This window comes from Tachyglossus aculeatus, chromosome 18, assembly GCF_015852505.1.
Source record: "Tachyglossus aculeatus isolate mTacAcu1 chromosome 18, mTacAcu1.pri, whole genome shotgun sequence".
NCBI lineage: Eukaryota > Metazoa > Chordata > Mammalia > Monotremata > Tachyglossidae > Tachyglossus > Tachyglossus aculeatus.
Window position 1 is genome coordinate 4,942,733 of NC_052083.1, and position 22,616 is coordinate 4,965,348.

General features: G+C 46.7%; 1 pseudogene; it reads left to right on the plus strand.

Annotated features, from left to right (window-relative positions):
• The first annotated feature begins 740 nt into the window (after positions 1-740).
• Positions 741-22,616, plus strand: part of LOC119939996 — a 38,204-nt pseudogene continuing 16,328 nt past the window's right edge.

The following is a 22,616-nucleotide window of genomic DNA, read 5'->3' on the forward strand; positions in this document are numbered from 1 at the left end:
GGCGACCTCATTACCTTGTGTCTACTCCAGTGCTTCGCGCACAGTAAGCACTTAACAGATACCATAATTATTACTACAACCCCTCAGATGTCCCCTTGGAACAGTATCTATCTAGCCCAGAGCAGACCAAAAAGAAATTCTACTGCTGTTGCTTCTGCTGCTTCCTGAGTGTTGGGTAGCTGGACCTAGTGGCATCTGGGGACTGGTTTATTAGGGTGCAGGTCAGGCTGCTCTATTCTGACTCCTTCTGAGGCCTAATCGTTCCTCATCTCGTCGTGATCTGAACTTCAGCCTGTTCAGGAGGAGATTGTAGCCTTGGCTTTTGTCCTGGAAAATGGAAATTTGGTTACTACTTTCTTAAAATAGCACTTTTTATTTTTCCGAAGGGCTTTCACATCAATGATCTCGTTTTTCTCTTCACAGCATCCCTGCAAGTGGAAAAGAGGCAACGATCTTATCCCACCTCTGCCCCTTGTCTGCTGTGTGACCTTGGGCTAGTCACTTCACTTCTCTGTGCGTCAGTTACCTCATCTGCAAAACGGGGATTGAGACTGTGAGCCCCACGTGGGAGAGGGACTGTGTCCAACCTGATTTGCTTGTAACCGCCCCCCCCCCCCACCCCAGTGCTTAGTACAGTGGCTGGCACACAGTAAGAACTTAACAAATGGCCACAATTTTTATTATTACCATTATTAACAAGGACCACAATTATTATTATCATTATTATCCCCATTTTGTAAATGAGGAAGCAATGGACCAAGGAAGGTAAGTGACTTGTCCAAGGTCACACAGCAGCCCAGTGAGAGAGCTGGGACTAGAAGCCAGCCCTGATTCCTAGCCTTGTGCTCATTTCATTAGGCTATACTGCCTCGCTCTTTTTTCTTTTGTGCTCTCCCCCCAACACACACACACACACACACACACACACACACACACACACACACACACACTCACTCTCTTTTTCTCTCTTTCTCTGTCTCTCTCTCCCTCCTTCCCTCTTTCCCCATTCCCAGGATATGCAGTACTTAAAGTGGAGGGTACAGTTGGAAGTAAAAGGCTGGAAATCCAATCTCTTTGGGGACCAGCTTTTTAGGGACAAATTTTCACCTGTCACCTCCTAATTGCTTCTGGTCAGGTCCCTGTCCATCCTGTGTAGCCACTGCCAATCTTTTCCCATTCCCTCTCCACCTCCCTCAGGTCTCCCTGGAAACGATGCTTGACAGGCTGAAAGAAAGAGTTGAGAGCAATTATGTTGCAAAGTAGCATTTACCGGCTTATCTCTTCTTGTGTATTCCCCAGGAGGCTGCTGCTGTTTGTTCTGAGCTCATTTAAATAGACAATTAGTTTTCCTTGTATGTGTGCTTTTCTTCTTCCTTTTTTTTTTTTAAGCTTTCATTGATGAGCCTGAGCTGGGGAAGGGACAGGAAGTTCCAATATTCAAGGTTTCGGTCTCCTTTTCAGGCGTTGAGAGAGTCCTACCTGCCTGGGAACGAGGGTAATTTGGGAAGTGGAGTCGGCCTGGTCAAAAACTCATGTTTGGTTGCCCGTCCACCTCTGCATCAAATAGAAACTCCTTGTCTTACGCTGTCGAGTCGTATCCGATCCGTAGCGATGCCACAGACACATCCCAGAATGCCCCACCTCCATCTGCCATCATTTTGGTACTGTATCCATAGAGTTTTCTTGGTAAAAATACATAAATGTTTTACAATTGCCTCCTTCCAAGCAGTAAACCTGAATCTCCGCCTTCAACTCTCTCCCATGCTGCTGCCCAGCCCAAGTGTGTTTTGACTCATAGCAATCAATCAATCAACCAATCAATCGTATTTATTGAGCACTTACTGTGTGCAGAGCACTGTACTAAGCGCTTGGGAAGTGCAAGCAGATTTGCTTCCATTCGTTGTGTGACTTTGGGCAAGTCACTTAACTTCTCTGTGCCTCAGTTACCTCATCTGGAAAATAGGGATTAAGACTGTGAGCCCCATGTGGGACAACCTGATTACCTTGTATCTCCCCCAGCGCTTAGAACAGTGCTTGGCACCTAGTAAGTGCTTAACAAATACCAAAATTGTTATTATTATTTGTTAGCCACTGCCGAAGGTAGTAATGGAATGGATATGCCTCTGCTTGACTATCCCTCCCATAGTGGAGGCTGGTGGAGGACTGGAAACTCTCCAGGTGCAACCCTGAGAGGGGTAGAAATCCCTTACCATTCACTTTAAAGTACACAGTCATCTTTCCCCTTCCTTCCTTTCCTTGCTGCTCTCCTACTTCAACTCAATCTGCACACCTCACTCCTCTAATGCCAACCTACTCACTGTACCTCGATCTCTTCCATCTTGCCACTGACCACTCGCCCAGGTTCCGCCTCCAACCTGAAGTGCCCTCCATCAGCATGTCCGACAGACAATCACTGTCCCCACCTTCTAAACCTTAATGCAGGCACATCTTCCAGAGGCCTTCCCTGACTGAGCCCTCATTTCCTCTCTCCCACTCCCTTCTGCATCATCCTTGCACTTGGATTTGCTTCCTTTACTCACCCCTCCCTCAGCTCCACAGCACTTGTTCACATATCTGTAATTTATTTACTTATATTTATAACTATCTTCCCTCTCTAGCCTGTAAACTCACTGTGGGCAGGGAACATGTCTACCGACTCTGTTATATTGTACTCTCCCAAGCGCTTCATACAGTGTTCAGCACACAGTAAGCGCTCAATTAATACGATTGATTGATTGATTGATTGAGGTTAAGCAACAGCCTCACCCTCTCTCACCACCATTTCCTCAGAGCTGGTGCTGAAGAGCAGAATGGACAACCTTGGGTTTGTCTCTTCTCAGAGACTTGCATTTTCCCCCAGATGGCGGGCGCTGAAGCGTTGGAAGTTGGCATCAATTCAAGCCACTAAAAGAGCAGATTATGAGCAGGGAGTTTCATTCACATGGTGGGGAAAGGGAAAGAGTTCCTTTTTACTATCCCCAACCACAGTCTTCCTGAAAGGTGACCCACAGAAGGTCTTTTTTGACATGCGTTCTCCCCAGGTGGGGTGACACTCTCCATTCAGAAGGCTTTGTGGGGTGACTTACTCTTCCCCTTTGACATTTAGAAAAATCCCTTTCTCTGCTGATCCTTTTGAGGGGCATCTATTTTGTGTTAAATCTGCCTGTCACTTCTATCTTTCCCCAGCAATTTCTCGAATATACTCCATGGAACACCAGAGGCGTAACTCCAAAGCTTAGCTTGATGGCTGTTTGGGGGCACCTCAGCATGGAAGGTATATGGAAAAATGTGAAGTGTTTTTTGTTTTTTCATTTGGTTTACTTAACACTAAGGACATAATTGTTTCCTTGTCCAATACATTTTTTAAAATAGTACTTTTAAAAGTGAGGACTCTTTAAAAGCAATAGAGGAAAAAAAGTTTTATATTCTTCTGGTGGGTAAAAAAGAAATTTCCCATGAACTCTTTTATACTAAAGAAATACTAGCTCTCCTTGTGGGTAGAGAATGTGTCTACCAAATCTGTTGTATTGCACTTTCCCAAGCACTTAGTACAATGCTTTGCATTGTTATCAATGGTATTTACTGAGTGCTTACTGTGTGCAGAGCACTGTCTTAAGCACTAAGGAGAGTACAACAGAGATAATAATAATAATTGTGGTGTTTGTTAAGCGCATACTCTGTGCCAAGCACTGGGGTAGATAGAAGATAATCAGGTCCATAAAGGGGTCCCAGTCTTAATCCTCATTTTACAGATGGGATAACTGAGGTACGGAGTAGTGACTTGCCCAAGGTCACACAGCAGATAAGTGGTAGAGCCTAGATTAGAACTGAGGTCTTCTGACTCTCAGGTCTGTGATGATGATGATGATGATGGCATTTATTAAGCGCTTACTATGTGCAAAGCAGTGTTCTAAGCGCTTGGGGAGGTACAAGATGATCAGGTTGTCCCAGGGGGGCTCATAGTCTTAATCCTCAATTTACAGATGAGGGAACTGAGGCACAGAGAAGTGAAGTGACTTGCCCAAAGTCACACAGCTGACAACTGGCAGAACCGGGATTTAAACCCATGACCTCTGACTCCAAAGCCCGAGATCTTTCCACTGTGCCACCCTGTGCTCTTTCAACTATGCTCTTTCCACTAGGCAACACGGCTTCCTCAGGCCATGCTGTTTCCCCCCATTTCTTTCTCACAAGGAGCTCATAGCCTAGAGGAGATGACAGACTTTAAAGTAAGTGCTTAGTACAGTGCTCTACACACAGTATGTGCTCAAAAAATACCACTGGTTGATTTCTACTTATGCACGCCATTACTTGAGCAATTACTCATGGACATGTCCAATTTTCTTTCTTCCTCATATCTTCAGATTATTTCAGTATCTGTCTCCCCACTAGGTTGTATGCTCCATGAAGGCAGGAACTGGTTCTACTAACTCTTATTGCATTGTACTGCCCCAAATGCTTAGTGTACAGTAAGTGCTCTATAAACCCCGATGCCAGTTTTCTGAAACTTGCGGTTAGGTGTGAATGAGGTGACTCCATTTATTTAGCGGGCTGACACCTCGGTAACTAAGATTAGAATTTATAGAGTAGATCCGTTCTGATTACTAATCTTTAGAAAAAAATGTAACAGATCTGTATATACATAGATAGAAATATGATCTCTCATCTGTGACGACTCAGGACCGGGCTCTGATATAGATAGCATCTCTCGTTAACTGAAGTCGGAATTAATTGCTGAAAACTTGGGGGCAAAGACTATTTTTTACACTCTCCGGGGAAGGGCCTCGAGGTCCACTTCTCCTGGAGCCTCCCCAAGTCACTGTAGGAGTCGAGATTTTTCTGCGTAACGATTGCAGTACTGAAGAGGAAGGAGGCCCTTGGGTTTTAAAAGTAAAATGATCGAGCTGGGAAGGCTGGTTTCGCCTATTAATGTTTCCACCTTTGTTGAACTCTTGTGCCACTTTCCTATTCTTGTGATCTAATTATGTAACTGTCCTTCCTCTGAGGTGATGCTTCTGGGGGTGTGTGTGTGCGTTTGCGTGCCTGCGTGCAGAGATTAAGGCACATGGGTCCCGGCTAGTCACCCACGGGTCTGATCTGGCCTGCGGGCATGATCCGCCTCCCCCAGCCCCTCTCACCGGGGGACGGGACCTAAGGGCTTATACCCAGGCTCAGTCTCAGCCATTCAGCTGAGATTCACCGCCCCATCCTGTCCTGTGTCACGCTACCACATCCAACATCATGCGTGTCATCACAACATTTGTTTGGGTACAGCAGCATGGCTCGGTGGAAAGAGCACGGGCTTTGGAGTCAGGGTCATGGGTTCAAATCCCGGCTTCGCCAACTGTCTGCTGTGTGACTTTGGGGAAGTCACTTCACTTCTCTGTGCCCCAGTTACCTCATCTGTAAAATGGGGATTAAAACTGTGAGCCCCCTGTGGGACAAGCTGATCACCTTGTAACCTGCCCAGCGCTTAGAACAGTGCTTTGCACATAGTAAGTGCTTAACAAATACCATTATTATTATTATTATTATTATTATTATTATTATTATTATTATTACAGTGCTGTGGCCTAATGGAGAGAGCCTGGGGTTGTTTGGGAGTCAGGAGAGCCAGGCTCTAGTCCCCATCCCGTTGCCACAGGGTCTGCTCTATGACCTTCCGCAAGTCACTTAACTAATCAATCAACCAGTCAATCAAGAGAAGAAGCAGTGTGGCCTAGTGGAAAGAGCACAAACTTGGGAGACATAAGACCTGGGTTCTAATTCTGGCTGTGCCACTTATCTGCTGGGTGACCTTGGGCAAGACACATCACTTCTCTTTGCCTCAGTCTCCTGTTCTCCTTCCTACTTAGACTGTGAGTCTCGTTTGGGACAGGGACCGTGTCCGACCTAATTCACTTGTATCTACCCCAGCGTTTAGGACAGTACTTGACACAAGTAAGTGCTTAACAAATACCATTAAAAAAAAAAAAATCAGTCAATCTTCTGCCCTCTGCCTTCGTTTCCTCATCTGTAAAATAGGGATAAGGATTGTATTCTCCCTTCTAATTCAAGAAACAGAGACCACAGTGGATCTGAGTCTCTTGTACCTACCCTGGCACTTCGTACAGTGCTTGGCACATAGTAAAAGCGTAATAAATACATAATATAGCTGCTGAAGAATTAGTCTGTATTTCTAGACTTGCCTGGATCTACAGTAATGTAGCACCCTTTAACTTTGGCACTTCTTGGCATTTTTCTCTCTTCATGCCTGCCTATCCCCCCGCTTTCTTTCCTTTTTAGTAGTAATCAAGGCATTTATTGAGCACCCGCTGTGTGCAAAGCTGAGGAGAAGCAGTGTGGTCTAGTGGCTTAACAAATGCCACAGTTCATTATTATTAAACACTGGATTAAGCGGTGTGACCTAGTGGAAAGAGCCCGGAACTGGCTAATCCTGGCTCCATATTTCCCTGCTATTTAATCCTGTGCCTCAGTTTCCTCATCCATAAAATGGGGGATAATAATAACAATAATAATTGTGTTTCTTGTTAAGCACTTACTATGTGCCAGACACTGTACTAAGCCCTGTCGGGGGGGTGGGGGGGGGCAATACAAGCAAGTCAGGTTGGACACACTCCTTGTCCCACATGGGGTTCACCGTCGTAATCCCCATTTTACAGATGAGGTAACTGAGGCATGGAGAAGTGAAATGACTTGCCCAAGGTCACACAGCAAACAAGTGGCAGAGCTGGGATTAGAACCCCAGGCCTGTGCTCTATCCGCTGTCAGCTCATCTCCCTGACCACCTCTGTAAGGGCCCTCTTACCCCTTCACCCGCCCCGGTCCTGGCAATCCCGGCTCTCACAGCTCCTGGGATGCTCTCTGCCTAGGCACCATTTTCCTTTCCCTGTTGTTGGCATTGATGGAGAGTTCACACTCTGTGCTAAGAACTGTGCAGAGAGCCGAGGTGGGTCCAGCAACCTTGTATTGGGCCCAATCGCTGATCCCACACGGTCTCAGGATTGTGACCCACGATGACGGGATTAAACGGTAGTCATCAGCATCCTCCTCCTCTTTCTCCTCCTCCTTCCTCCCCACTTCTCCCACTTCTCTCTCCCCTTTTCACTTCACCCCGCTGGCACCCTAGTTCTGAGTATCTTTGGCACTCGGGTACCGGGTAAGGTCGCAACCCCGTACCCAGATGTCATTCTCATCTTTTCCCCCCCAGATTTAGAAATCTATGTGAGAATCGAAAGAAGAGAGTAGAAAAAGCACTACCACTTTGCCCCCTCCTTCCCCACTCCTCTTATAGGTTGCTCTCATTTGATGTGGTTTTAAAATAATTCTTGATCTGAGTGTTTCATTTTCAATTTACCCAACTCGTGGAGTTGATTCAGTTCGCAAGGATTCCATTATGGGGGCTAATTATATAGTATTTGCAGCAGGGAGATATTTGCTCTAGATTACAGCCCTGGCTAATTCAGATCAAATTCTCTGTATTTTCCCCCACAGCGTCTTATGAGACTGTCTTCATCTAGCATGCTTGGCTTGTCAAGGTTATTTTTAGAATCAAAATCAAAACAGTAATTTTGACTGTGGTTGTTTCCTCATTGGCACCATGAAACTCCCCCAGTCTCCCCTCAGCTCCCCCCCAAAAAGAAAAGTAGCCAAGCATGCCGGGATTTGGCATGTCAATGGTAGAATCGTCTAGTGGAAAGAGCACAAGACTGGGAGTTCAGATACCAGGGTTCAAATTTTAGCTCTGCCACAGGCCTTTTGGCAAGTCACTTATCTTCTTTGGGCCTCAGATTATTCATCTCCAAAATGGGGATGATATACCCATCCTCCCTACCTCTTCGATGGTGAGCGTAGTGTAGGACGGGGGCTGTATTTGATCTGATCATCTTGTATCGCCCCTCAGGTTTGAGCACGTAGCAAGTGCTTAATACATACCCTAATTATAACAGAAACAGCACCGTATTTGTGCAAAGGACATGATCCCTCATGTCATGACAGGAACAACCTGGACATTTAAACAGAACCCAGATCATGAGGGCCCAGGACCACTTTTTTCTCAGTTGAACGATTTGCCATGGAAAATGGGACTTACTTCCTAATCATACCACCCTGTCCAAACTGCTTTCATGTTGCTAGAAGGGAAGGAGAAGCAGGGATGATTATCTCCATCTTACAGATGAGAAAGCTGAGGCCCAGAGAGGTTCAATCAGTCAATCAATCATATTTACTGAGCATATACTATGTGCAGAGCACTGTACTATGCACTTGGGAGAGTACAAGTTAAATGACTTGCCCAAAATCACCCAGCAGGCCAATTTCAAAACTGGAGCTGGAACCCAAATCTCCTGGCTCCCAGTGCCGTGCTATTTCCTTTGGACCTTGCTGACCTCTGACGTTAAAGGGCCTCTTCTCCATCTGGCTTGTCAGGGGTGAAGGTGGAATCTTTCCAAGGAGAGGCTTAAGAGCTAAGTTGCCCTTGAATTGTATCCAGTTTTCCATTCTGTCTAACTTTGTGCTTATTTTGCCCTCTGAGAGGAGAATTCCACGAGTGTTTGGGTTGAATCTCCTTGAGTTAACTCATCAGGAAGTAGGGGAAGTTTAGTTATGGGCCTACTGGTTTGCCTTGGTTTATTGCATTATAACAGCAGTGGTAATATTCACTTATGGCTACCTCAGTGCTCAGTGCAGTCTTTGGCACGTAGTAGGCACTTAACAAATACCATACTTATTAAAATAGCCACATTTACGGAGCACCTGTGTGGTGAAAAGTTCTGTAGTTGAAGCTTGGGAAGTTCAAAATAAAAAAAGTGACACACTCCCTGCTCACAGAGAGCTTTCACTCCAGTGGAGAACAGTGCTTAGTATAGTTCTGGGCATACATTAAACCCTCAATAATTACCATCGATTTTCATTCATTCATTCGATCGTATTTATTGAGCGCTTACTGTATGCAGAGCACTGTACTAAGCTCTTGGGAAGTACAAGTTGGCAACATATAGAGACGGTCCCTACCCAACAACAGACTCACAGTCTAGAAGGGGGAGAAAGACAACAAAACAAAACATGTGTATAGGTGTCAAGTCATCAGAATAGATAGAAGTAAAGCTAGGTGCACATCATTAACAAAATAAATAGAATAGTAAATATGTACAAGTAAAATAAATAGAGTAATAAATCTGTACAAACGTATATACAGGTGCTATGGGGAGGGGAAGGATGCAGGGCGGGGCGATGGGGAGGAAGAGAGGAAAAAGGGGGCTCAGTCTGGGAAGGCCTCCTGGAGGAGGTGAGCTCTCAGTAGGCGATTTGTTGAGAGACATAAAAATATCTATATCTAGAGAATTCAAAGTACTAATAGCTATTCATAGTTACTCAAGAAATCAAGGCAAATAATTGAATGGGCAGTGAAGAAGTTTATAAGTGTTAGAAATAGTTTGTCCACACAGTTCTGCCAGAACACATAATAATAGTGGTATTTGCTAAGCATTTATTATATGCCAACCACCGATCTAAGCTCTGGGGTAGATACAAGATGATAAGGCAAGAGTCACAAAGTAGGAGGAGAAGCAGGTATCGAATCCCCATTTCAAGGATGGAGAAAATGAGGCACAGAGAGACTTGTCCAAGGTCCCACGGCAGGGAAGTGGCGGAGCCGAGATTTGGACCCAGGTCCTCTGACTCTCAAGCCCGTGCTCTTTCTAAGAGGCCACACTGCTTCTCCATCAGACATTTTCCCTGTTGGTTTTGGTTAGAACACGACTGCAGAATCGGGAAGCATCCTTTTAACATTCCTCGTGGATCGGGATATGACCGAGGCCCATCTTCTCCTCAGCCATGCTTCACATTTTGGATTCCTGGGGAAGTTTTATTCTTTGTTGTTTGGAGAGTTCCCCCCCCACCCCCGCCACCACCTTATTATGTTAGAACTTTGTCTTCCGGCATCAGAGTCACCAAAAGACCCCCATGTTCCAACTCATCCATGGCCCCTCCTCCTGGAAGGACCCCCAGTTTTTTGCCAGTAACACCTTAGCCTCCAGCCAGCGTCTGCCTTCCCCAGAGACCATTGCACCATGAGAGTTTCCATCCTTTCATGGGTAAAGTGTGTGGACACCCCTCCTGTCACAGGTTTGAAAAACATTTGAATTTCTATGTTTGATTTTTTTGGTCCGCTGCAAGGGGAAATAGCAGAGATGACTCATTCCTGGGGTTTTCTCTCCCGGGTTTACCATTTGTGGAGGTGTGCACGGGGGTTTCTTCCTTTCTCTCTAATGGTCGGGGTGCCCTGAGAGGTGGAGGGCTGAGGTGCTGTGGTTCAGACTTCTGTCAGGTTCCTGGGGTTCAGTTTTGATTTCCTCACCTAGTGAAAGCATCATCCCACGAGCTCGTGCTCGTCTCTCTTCCCAGCCTGTGAATCTAGCATGGGCCGAATGGTTCCTCTGGATCAGCATGATTGGCAGGCAGTGTGGCTTTGTAGTTAGAACAGGGGACTGATCTGCTGTGTGACATTGAGCAAATCACTTAGCCTCTCTGAGCCACACATTTCCCATCTGTAAAATGGGGATGGGCTGTCACAGACCGGGAACTGGAGGGCCTGGGACTGTGTGATTTGATTCTCTTATAGCTCTCTGAATAAGCTTGGGATCTACTTTCTTGGTTACCGGTGGTTAGTAAGGAGCCACGTCTTGGAGAAGCAGTGGTAGACTAGTGGAAAGAATGCAGGCTGGGAGTCCGAGGACCTGGGTTTGAATACCAACTCCACTCCTTACCTATAGTGTGACTTTGGGCAGTCACTTCCCTGTGCTTCAGTTTCCTCATCTATTCAGTGGGGATTCAGTACCAGTTTTCCCTTCTAATTAGACCATGAGTCCCATATGAGATGGGAACTGTGTCCGCCCTCATTGTCTTGTATCTACCCCAGTGCTTAATACTGGGTTTGACACATAGTAGTTGCTTAGCTACTACCACAATTATTGTTACGATGATGCTGCGTATGCTGGAGAATAGTGGGCATAATCATATAAGCCCAAGCCCTTGTCTCTTTGGTTGTTAGCAACTTTCAAATCTGTTGTCTTTCTGTTTTTCATATCCCAATTCAGGCCCAGGCAAAATGCAGGGGTTCTTTTTGTTTTTTAGTGGTATTTCAGTGTTCACTATGTGTCCGGCACTGTTCTAAGCACCAGGTTAGATACAAGATAATCAGGGCGGGCACAGTCCATGTCCCAAATGAGACTCACAGACTTAATCCCCATTTTACAGTTGAGATAACTGGAGCGCAGAGGAGTGAAACGATTTGCCCAAGACCACCCAGTAGACAGGTGGCAGAACCAGGACTAGAACCCAGGTCCTCTGACTCTCGGACCTGGCTCCTTCCTCTAGGCCACACTGCTTCTCAGTTACTGGAATCCCAACACAAGAAAATTTGAATGAAATGTTTTCAGTTGATCACTTTTACCACAGTTTCAAAACAGGACCAAGTTGACCTATCAAGTATTATGAGTGTGGTGTCAGAAGATGTACTTTGTTGTTGGCAAACAGATACACTCTGCGGAAAAAGTGGAATAATCCCCTAATAACCAGTGATAAACTTGTTCTGAGGATCACCCACAGAAATAGTTCTTTACTTCCTCGAAGAAACTTCACTGACCCTTTCTTTGTGGTCTTGTGAGGCGGTAGCATTCTGGCATTCGAGCAGAATCCCCCCCCCCGCCCCTCACCATTTGTGGTGGTTTGGAAAACGACATAGTGATTCACTTTTCCGGACGTTTGGATCTCTTCATTATTCTCACCACTATTTTTAGCATCTTGTGATTGTATTTGGTACTTTAGGGTAAGTTTGTTCTATGGAAAAACTAAATCATCTTGAAAACAGAAACGGGAGCAAAGTTGGGCATATAGTCTACATGGCGGAGGGCAGGTCCGTTTTAAAACTAAAAAGAAATAATTGTCGTATTTGATAACTGCTTACTGTGTGTCAAGTGCAGTTCTAAGTGCTGGGAGAGATGCACAATAATCAGGTCAGACACAGTCTAAATAGGAGGGAAAACAAGTATTGAGAAGCAGGATGGTCTAGCAGGTAGAGCACGGGCCTGGGTGTCAGAAGGACCTGGGTTCTAATCCCTGCTCCTCCATCTGACTGCTGTGTGACCTTGGACAAGTCACTTTACTTCTCTGGGCCTCAGTTACCCCATCTGCAAAATGGGAATTAAGACTGTGAGCCCCATGTGGGACATGGATTATTTTCAACCTGATTAATTTGTAGTTTTGCTTTGTTTTTGTTAATTTGTTTTATTGTCTGTCTCCCCCTTCTAGACTGTGAGCCCGTTGTTGGGTAGGGACCATCTATATATGTTGCCAACTTGGACTTCCCAAGCGCTTAGTACAGTGCTCTGCGCACAGTAAGCGCTCAATAAATACGATTGAATGAATGAGTTAGTACAGTGCCTGGCACACAGTAAGCACTTAGAAAAAACCATGAAAAAAAAAATTGAATCCCCATTTGATACTGGAGGAAACTGAGGCCCAGAGAAGTTAAGTGACTTGCCCGAGGTCACACAGCAGGCGATGTGAGCTGGTTGTGGGCAGGGATTGTCTCTCTTTATTGCTATATTGTATTTTCCCAAGCATTTGGTAGAGTGCTCTGCACACAGTAAACACTCAGTAAATACGTTTGAATGAATGAATGGTGGTGATGGAGTCTCCGGTGGGGAACAGCGGGTGAGCCTCCATCCTGGGGCATCGGGGTGACACCTGTGCAGAGGCCCCACCTGTCCTGTTCCCTCTGGGCACCAAATGCCACCCGCAGAAGCTGGCTCCAGACTAGAACCCAGGCCCACCCGATCCCCGGGGTAGTGCTCCGTTCACTGGGCCCATACCTGAATCTGCCTCTTTGTTTTATTTTGTTTTGTTATTAATGGTATTTGTTAAGCTCTTACTCCGTGCCAGGCACTGTACTAAGCGCTGGGGTGGATACAAGCTAATCAGGTTGGACACAGCCCCTGTTCTTCACGGGGATCACAATCACTTCCCATTTTACATATGAGGTAACTGGGGCACAGAGAAGTGAAGTGACTTGCCCAAGATCACACAGTAGGCAAGTGGCAGAGCCGGGATTAGAACCCAGGTGATGATGATGATGATAATGGTATTTATTAAGTGCTTACTATGTGCCAAGTACCGTTCTAAGCGCTGAGGTAGATACAAGGTGATCAGTTTGTACCACCTGGGGCTCACAGTCTTAATCCCCATTTTACAGATGAGGCAACGGAGGCACAGAGAGGTTAAGTGACTTGCCCAGAGTCACACAGCTGATAAGTGGCGGAGTCGGGATTAGAACCCATGACCTCTGACTCCCAAACCCGTGCTCTTTCTACTAAGCCACGCTGAACCCACAAACTCTGACTCACAAACCCATGCTCTATCCACTAGGCAACACCACTTCCCATCAGAGAGGCAGATCTGGGGCCTAGTGGCAACGCACTAGCCCTCTGCCACCTTCTATCTGCCACCCAACTCCACTGGGTCATCTTTCAAGCCCGTTTTCTCTTTACTGTGGTTTGCTGTTCAGAGATGCCAGGGATTTCCGGGGGAATTGGAGAGACTGTTTTTGCGGGGCCTCTTTTCTCTCCTCTCTCTAGGCCAGACAGTGCTTCCGTTGGCTGGTCTTCAAAACGTAAACCCGGCTCTCACTCCAAGCAATCCTGCTCTCCTGGGGTTTTGGCTTAAGCCTGCCGCGGTAATGTGATTTTGTGTTGTCGTGCAGTTGCTTTGTGTAATTTAATTAGGGCCTGAACCCGCTGGGCCTGGGCCCTGAGGTGGCTTCTGCAGAGTATAAGGCATTGCGACGTATACTCTCAGTCTTTTAGACTGTGAGCCCACTGTTGGGTAGGGACTGTCTCTATATGTTGCCAATTTGTACTTCCCAAGCGCTTAGTACAGTGCTCTGCACATAGCGCTCAATAAATACAATTGATGATGATGATGACGTGAAATGTCCTAAATCCATAACTTTTCCTCAGGAAGATGCATTTTTCCCTTCCATACACCGCACGTGCTGGCTTGTTGGAGAGGTATCCCTTCAATTTTAAAAATCCCGCGAGTCGCCCAGTTGGTGTGGAGGGAGGAGGGGAAGAATTTTCTCAGCTTATTTTGATGAGCAACCCTAAAGTGGAGATCAAATTTTATGCCTCCGTGATTTGGCAGTCCCCTGGAGCCAATTGAAATTTATGCCGTCTCCCAGAATTAGAGAAAGCGAGGGAGATAGTCCATCCTTAAGTGAAACCACTTTGCCTACTAGAGTTTTTTTTTTTTTTTTGCTGCTGCAGTTTAGGTTTCGCTACACTACCTTAAAGGAAACCCACAGAATGAAGAGGGAGCCTTGAAGCTGATTGGTTGTACTAAGAGAGATGCAGTCAGAAATGTTTCTGTGGGAGGAAGCAAAATGAGTATGGCCCTTTTTGGGCATTGTCTTCTGCCAGAGATGGATCGATCAATCAATCAGTCAGTGGTATTGAGTGCTCATAGCACTGGCCTAAACACTTTTTAAATGGTATTTAAGTGCTTTCTATGTGCCAGGCCCTGTACTAAGCACTGGGATAAATACAAGTTAATCTGGGAGGCGGTGGAAAAGCCCAGGAAGAAGACCGAGAATGAGAGGTCAAAGAGGAGGAGAAGCAGGAGAGGACACTGTCGTGAAGCCAAGGTAGATAGTGTTTTCAGGAAAAGGGGGTGGTCCACAGTGCCTAAGGCAGCTGAAAGGTCAAGGAAAATTAGGATAGAATAGAGGCCATTGGATTTTGCTAGAAAGAGATCGTTGGAAAGAGCAAAGGAAAGAGCAAGGCCTCAACCACTGGCCTGCTTGGATAAGTCACTTAACTTGTCTGTGCCTCAGTTTCATCATCTGTAAAATGGGAAAAAAAATACCTGTTCTCCCTCCTCTTTAGACTGGGAGCCCCATGTGGCACAGCAACTGTGTTTGGTCTGATAACTGGGCCATAATTCAGTCAGGGTCATGATGGTTGGCCTCCTTAATGTAGTTTCCCCAAATCGACCCAAGACCTGCTTTTCTTTCCGGTGGTTGGTGTGGCGTTATCTAATGGCCTGGGAGTATGATAGTGTTCTGCTGTTTGTGAGGGGCCCATCTTGCAACTGGTTTGGGATGAGCTCTGACATGGGGTGCGGTCCTCGCTGGTAGCCCCCAATTCTACGAACCTGAAGTTCTGCCAGAAGAGAGCCATTCATTGGTTCGAGCCCTAATTATTCTCTTCTTCCCCACCAGACAGAGCTGGGACTTTATCAATTTTCCCAAGAAGCTCCTTGAGCCACAGAACTCACAGAATTGCAGAGTTAAGGATGGGGCCATGAGTATGTGAGTCCAGTCAAAATCCCTGTGCTTCCCGGCCAGCGATCAGCAGAAGAGAGAGAGTCGGTTTCTCTTGGCCTCTCTCCTCTGTCTCCGACCCCCAAGGCTCCCATACTTTCTGGTTTTGCAGGATTGTGTGCCCGCTTCCAAGGGACTCAGTGAAGGTTGGCAAAGTGACACTTGCAGTGAGGTAAATGCCTGGTTAGAAATCAGGGCAGCCACTGGCGGCAACAGGAAACTGGAAATTGCAAATAACCTGTGTTTGACCAGGCATGCAGCCTCATGTGACAGCATCATCCATACTTTTTTACAAGAGGTTGCCGAGTTTGCGTGGATGTAGGCTGCTTCTCAGTAGGACTCCTGACTCCCCTACTTGTTCCATAGTCACCTCATTCCCCGATTTGGGTCCGTACAAACCCGGGCGCCACTTCCGAGCCGGGGAACTCGACGGCAGGAGACGAAACGGAGTGGTGTTGGGCATCCATGAGGAAACCACCAGTCATAAAGTCATCCGGTGCCGTTCATGTACCGGAGAGTGGCCGGGCTGGCTGAAAATTAGATTGTCCCATTTAAAACTGGAAGACTGACCCCTCTATTAGCAATTTCTATGGCTGTTCTTTGCTCCTGCTGGATTATGCGGTGGCCATGACAAGGCAGAAGTGGATATTGGCAATAACTCCTCTTCAAGGGCCAAGCTTGCAGCAGTGGAGAAGGTATACAAAGCCCTTGTTGGGTTTGCTTTGTATTCTTCAGGGGCATTTAGTTGCTACCATTTGATTTACCTTCCAGTAGTCTGGGCAGAGAGCACTAGTCTCTACTGTATTTTCCATTGGTATGTGTTACCAGTCCAGTGTCAAAATGCCCAAAATGAGCAACAGAGCAGGAACAGACTCTTCTGTGATGTTTTGTGACCTGCTGCCTTTCTGAGGCCCCATTCTGTCTCCTAACATCTCTCTCCTTTTTTTCTCTTCACAGGACACCCCCGAAAGCCTGGTGCTAAGAGAAGAGGCCAGTTTTTAGATAAGTGTCATGGATTTCATATGTTGTTGTTTTTTAAAAGAACGTTATGTTAAGCACTCACTATGTACCAGACACTGTTCTAAGCCAGGTAATAGTAATAATAATAATGGTATTTGTTAAGCGCTTACTATGTGCAAAGCACTGTTCTAAGCGCTGGGGAGGTTACAAGGTGATCAGGGTGTCCCACAGGGAGCTCACAGTTTTAATCTCTATTTTACAGATGAGGTAACTGAGGCACAGAGAAGTGAAGCGACTTGCCCAAAGTCACACAGCTGACAGTTGGCAGAGCTGGGATTTGAACCCATGACCTCTGACTCCAAAGCCCGTGCTCTTTCCACTGAGCCATGCTGCTTCTCAAGGTAATACAAGGTACAAGATATAAGGTAGTCAGGTTGGACACAGAAAATGTCCCACTTGGGGCAGTCTTAATCCCCGTTTTCCAGATGAGGAAACTGAGGCACAGAGAAGTGAGGTGAATTGCTCTAGGTCACCCTGCAGACAAGTGGTGAAGCTAGGATTAGAATCAAGGTCCTCTGATTCCCAGGCCCGTGTTCTAACAGCTAGACCACGCTGAGTTGCCATTTTGGCACTTGACGGCCATAGGGCTTTGCTTCTGCACCCTCCCCTGGTGTCAGAGCCTCATTGCCCTCGGCAGAAGAGCCTCGGTTGGTTGGTTTGAAGGGATCTATAAGATAGAGTCTGGGCCCAGATGTCAGAAGGACCTGGGTTCAAATCCCAGCTCCACCATTTAGGCAAGTTACTTCTCTTCTCTGTGCCACAGTTACCTCATCTGGAAAATGGGGATAAAGACTACGAATCCCACGTGGGGCAGGGACTCATGTCCAACATGAGTAGCTTGTACATAGCTCAGCACTTAGTACAGTTCCTGGCACATAGTAAGCGCTTAACAAATAACAAAAATAGTGATGGCATGCTGGGCCAATGAAGGACTACCGTCCCAAAAACCCGGCCACTCCCAGGTCCTGGGGAGTGCTGTGGGGTGGTCTGTGGTCTGTGATTCCCTGCCCCTACCAGGGGCAGCGTGGCTCAGTGGAAAGAGCCCGGGCTTTGGAGTCAGAGGACATGGGTTCAAATCCCGGCTCCGCCAACTGTCAGCTGTGCGACTTTGGGCAAGTCACTTAACATCTCTGTGCCTCAGTTACCTCATCTGTAAAATGGGGATTAAGACTTTGAGCCCCACCTTGGGACAACCTGATCACCTTGTAACCTCCCCAGCACTTAGAACAGTCCTTTGCACATAGTAAGTGCTTAATAAAGGCCATCATTAAATGCCATCATTAGTAGCCACCCCAGGTCAGCACAGGAGAGGACAAAGATTTAGAATGGTGGGGATTCCAAGGCGGAATTAATTCTTCTACAAGGAGAAATCTAAGTCTTTTGTAGCTTCCATTTTGCTGTGTGCAAAATGAGGAAATTCTACCAGAAAGAGTTGAGGTGCTTGGCAATCTTCCAGTTAATCAGTGGTAGTTATTGAGTGGTTACTATGTGCAGAGCACTGTGCCAAACACTTGGGAGAGTACAATAGAGTTAGGAGACCTGCTCCTTGCCCTCAAGGATATTCCAATATGAAAAGCAGAATCCAGAGGTATGTCGCTACAGACAAGCGTGTGAATGTTTTTATCAAGTTGCAGTTAGTGGCTTTCTTGTTTGTTGTTTCTTTTTCTTTCAGAGTAGCGTATCCTTCCGGACAGCCGGCTCAGGAATCCTGAATTAGACAGCAGCTCCCCTTGCTCAACGATGGAAACCAAGTACCGTCTCATGTCTCTGGCAAAGCCTCATACATCGAGCAGATGCAGCCAGATTGGGCCACGGTGGCTTTGTAGGTCGGTCTTCGACTCCAGATTGATCTCTTGAGCTGTCAGTTGTTTTTCGATCAGTGAGAGGTGGCGACCTTAGCTTCTGCCTGGAATACCTTGTCACATCTCGGGACTGAACTTGCTAAATCTGGCTTCTGGAGAATGGAAGATGGCAACAGGGAACCTGAAAGCGCCGAGGTTTATGGATGAGTGGGGTATGTCGTAGGCTGGTGATGCCTCCTCTGAAGTAACTTGTCTTCTTTTGCCAAGAAGGCTGAGTTCCGAAAGAGGGTAACACTACCGATCACTCGATCAATCGGTGGGATTTATTGAGTAATTATTGTGTGCAGAGCCCTATCTCCCAAGTAATCTGTGGAGGGTTTCATCTCAGATGGACCCAGAACCTGGCCTAGAATCAGATTTTGGGGGTCAAACCTGGTATAGAACTTGAGCTAGAACTGAGGCTTGGATAGAGACCCTGGTCTAGAACTGAACCTTGGTTCTAGATACTGCTCTAGACTCTGGCTAGAATCTAGAATCCCTAGCCTGTGGGCAGGGAGTGTATCTGTACTCTCCCAAGCACTTAGTACAGTGCTCCGCACACAGTAAGCTCTCAATAAATATGACTGGCTGACTGACTGGCTTTGAGAGAGAACTTGGTCAGAAAGCTGACTTGGAGCTCAGTACCTGGTATAAAATCTGGTCTTATGTGCAGAATCTGATCTGCAATGGAGACTCGGGCAGAAAGGACCTGGTCCAGAAGCTGGCCTTCAGTGCAAAACCTGACCCAAAATCTGGCCTTGGGTTCCGATCCAGCGTGAGAAGCGGCATGGTTCAGTGGAAAGAGCACGAGATTGGGAGTCAGAGGTCATGGGTTCCAATCCCTGCTCCACCACTTGTCAGCTGTGTGACTTGGGGCAAGTCACTTCACTTCTCTGAGCCTCAGTTACCTCATCTGTAAAATGGGGATTAAGACTGTGAGGCCCACGTGGGACAACCTGATCACCTTATATCCCCCCCAGCGCTTAGAACAGTGCTTCACACATAGTAAGCTCTTAACAAATGCCGTCATTATTATTATTATTAGATCCAGTCTAGAATCTGGCCTTACACAAGGGATCTGGTTTAGAATCTGGCCTCAAACATTTCCTCACTCCACAGTGTGGTCTCAAGTCCCAGTTATTGAACTCAGCCTAATGATGATGATGATAATGGTATTTATTAAGCACTTACTATGTCTCAAGCACTGTTCTAAGCACTGGGATAGATACAAGGCAATCAAGGTTGGACACGATCCCTGTCCCACATGGGGCTCACAGTCTTAAAGCCCTTTTACAGATGAGGAAACTGAGCCACAGAGAAGTGACTTGCCCAAGGTCACACAGCAGACAAGTGGCAGAGCAAGGATTAGAACCCAGGTACTTCTTCTGACAACCAGGCCTGCGCTGTATCCACTAGGCTTTGCTGCTTCCCCATCTAGGACTGAGTCTCCAGTCCCACCTGAGTTTGTGGGGATTGCAGCGAGTAGAGTTCCAAGAGGAGGAGAAACAAGTAGGCCTGGGTTTAGGGGAGTACCAGGAGGATTTTCTGGAGAGACCGCAGAGCAAAGACTTAGTAGGAGCATTTATTGAATGTCCATCCCAGTACAATGTAGTGTCCTGAGCACTTGGGAAGGATGGGATACCGAAGGGAGTTTGAGGTGGAAGAGAGAACACCCAGCGGCTTTGGAAATTTGGTTCTTATTGGCAGCCCCCTTCAGATGGCCCTGCTACCGTTATGCCCCTCAGAGACCCAGATGTGGAGGAGGGTGTCAGGAGTGGAAATGCACCTGGGGAGGGAAACAAACCGCTTTCACGTACTGCTAGGGCCTGGCCTGGCCTCTCCATTTCAGTCAAACAAATCAGTCAATCAGCCAGGTCTCTTTACTGAGCTCCTACTATGTGCAGGGTACTGTACTGAATGCATAGGAGAGTAGAAAAGAGTTCATTAGATTGTAAGCTCCCTGAGGGCAGGGATCATATCTACTAACCGTGCATACTCTTCTAAGTGCTTGCTACAGTGCTCTGCACAGAGTAAGTGCTCAATAAATGCCACTGATTCACTGATTGTTGTAATAGATCAGGCATGGTGCCTGACCTCAAGGAGTTTGCAATTTAGTGGGGGATAAATGTCTGAGCCATCTTTTGGGAGAGTTCAGTAGGATCAGAGTGAACGAACCCTGCCTTTCAGGAGTGTATCATCCGGTGGGGAGGGGAGGAGACCAGCACGAAAATAATTTACAGATAGGAGGTTAGGTACCTAGTGCTTAGCTAATAGCATGTGTGAAACGTGTCCGTTAAGTGCCGATCCATGCAGCTGTGTTGTTAATGATATTCCCCTCACGGAGGCTTAGGTAATGAGGTTTCGAGGCTTGCTCTCAGCCGATCCCGCTGTGGGGGGTTTTCCCGCCGGAGCGACAGACGAGGACTGCTGCCTCCAAGAGCAGGCCTGTCCGCGGTTGGTCACTCTTAGCCGTGGACAGTGGCAGGAGGCCTGATCCTGACTGCCGTCGTCTGACTGCCAAGCCATTCCCGGCCCCACTAACGAGGGAAAACGACCCCGAGGAGGGCACGATTGCTGCCCGTCTCCGAGACCCAGTCTTCGCTCGCCTGCACCGTTTCACCCTGGGCTGTGGAATTGATCCTGGCCGCCACCCAGCCCAAGGGCGACCAGGCCACGGACTTTGAGTCCCATCCTCCTCCCCAGGTGATGACCACGTCCTCCAAATTCAGCCAGAAAGGGCCTGACCTGGACGTGATCGGTGCAGGCAGTGAGGCCTAGCAGAAAGAGCATGGGATGGGAGTGAGGAGACATGGGTTCTAATCCTGCTTCTGCCGCTGGCCCGCTGGGTGACCTTAGAGAAGTCACTCAGTCACTTTGGGCCTCAGTTTCTTCACTTTTAAGAGTGGGAATAAAATAAATTGTGATCCCTAGTGGACAGGAACTTATGTCTGAACCTCCCCCTTCTAGACTGTGAGCCCGCTGTTGGGTAGGGACCGTCTCTATATGTTGCCAGCTTGTACTTCCCAAGCGCTTAGTACAGTGCTCTGCACACAGTAAGCTCTCAATAAATACGATTGAATGAATGTCTGATCTGATAACCTCTGTAGTTTGCACACAGCAAGTGCTTAATAAATGCTAGAATGATCTTATTATCCTCAGTGACTGTTGTAGATTGGAAAAAAATAGGATAGAAAAAGTTATACATTACAGAGTGCACTTTTAGGCTAATAACCGTACGAAGGAGCAGCAAGGCCTAATGGCTAGAGCACAGGCCTGAGAGTCAGCGGCGAACCTGGGTTCTAATCCTGCCTCTGCCAATTGTCTTTTCTGTGACCTTGGGCAAGTCACTTAACTTCTGTTGGCCTCAATTACCTCATCTGTAAAATGGGGATAAGGCTTGTGAGCCCCATATGGGACGTGAACTGTGCCCAACCTGATTAGCTTGTATCTACCCCAGCCTGGCACATTGTAAGTGCTTAACAAATACCATTAAAAAACAAAACAAAACAAATAAAAAATCTGCTCTGTGCTTCAGTTTCTTCATCCGTCAAATGGGATTTCATTAAGCTGTTCTCCCTTCTGCTTAGACGGTGAGCCCCATGTGTGACAGGGGCTCTCTGACCTGACTAACTTGTATCTATCCTAGTGATTAGAACAGTCCTTGGCACATAGTAAATGCTTAACAAATACCATAACATTTTTTTAAAAAAGGAATGGAGTATATGAGCAGAATATACAATGCAATTCAGTTTTCAATGAACATTTTGACCCCATGATTTTTTGACTATACCCTCTAAGCTCATTTGGACAGAGAACATGTCTACCAACTTTGTTATGTTGTACTTTCCCAAGCACTTACTGCAGTGCTGTGCACACAGTAAGCGCACAGTAAATATTCATTGACCCACCCTTTATATTATGAAGAGGCTCTGAATGCTGATTACCCCTGCGCTGTGTGTGTAAGTGAGTGAGTGAGTGTATTTGTCTCTCTTTCAGGATACTCTAGGTTCATTCTGGTGTTTCCCCTGGAAACTCTCCACTGCGCAGTTATTCAAATGTTCTCAGTTGTAGCAGCAACCCACGGCCCCAGTGCTCTGGAGTATTTAACCAAAGAGGGGGCTTTCCAGTCCCATGACCAATATTAGTAAGTTGTACCTGATATATTTCTGACTGCTCAGACTGTAAACCAGAAATGAGTTTTAGCCCCTGTTTTTGAGCTCTTTAAAGAACCAAAAAAAAAAAAAAAACCCAACCCTTAAGTAGATTGGTGACACATACCATCCCTGTGACTGGTATGGAACTCCATTTACTCTAAGTGGGGTCCCTAAACCTACTCCCCATTCCCCGTTCCCACACCATTCTGTGACCAGATTTTGAAC